Genomic DNA, 596 nt, shown 5'->3' with positions numbered 1-596 from the left:
CTTTAGTATTCATTGAACAGACACTTGGAATAATTCAGCTGAATTGGTCGAGGTCTTTCCCCATTGGAGGTTCAGAGGTCAAACCATGAGAAAATGTTTAACATAACCGTTATTTACATAAAGTTGTTCACCAAAGCACCACGGCCAGGATCCCAGCCTTGTAGATGCATGACAGGTGTTGTTGTCTCCAAGGAAGTGGGTGAAAGGGACAAGAACAGGATGACACAACAGCAGTCAGGCGTGACACATTTGATAGGATACACTTGTTATCTGAGCCTGGTGAGTTTGGACGGCACCAAGTTTGTGAAGTCAGCATGAGCCGTCTCTCGTGCACACAATGTTCAGAGTCAAGCAATGTAAGTTACATCTCAAAAGAACAATAGGAAAAATCTCCACAACAGTGTGCGCCGTCAGTTTAGGCAGCAAACCCAATTTTGACGCACTGTTTCATTTGTTAATTTGTTACATTGTTTGCTTGAGATCCTGAAAGCCTGTTCTTCATCAGGCACCACTCATTTGTCATCACACAATAGGGCAAAAAAGTGACTTCTATGACAAGCTGTAGCAGTTGTTTTCTGGAGAACCACTCCAAGTTA

This window comes from Pseudoliparis swirei, chromosome 19 (genome assembly GCF_029220125.1).
Source record: "Pseudoliparis swirei isolate HS2019 ecotype Mariana Trench chromosome 19, NWPU_hadal_v1, whole genome shotgun sequence".
In the NCBI taxonomy this organism is placed as follows: Eukaryota; Metazoa; Chordata; class Actinopteri; order Perciformes; family Liparidae; genus Pseudoliparis; species Pseudoliparis swirei.
The sequence above is the reverse complement of the archived record's forward strand: the minus strand, read 5'-3'. Positions refer to the sequence as shown.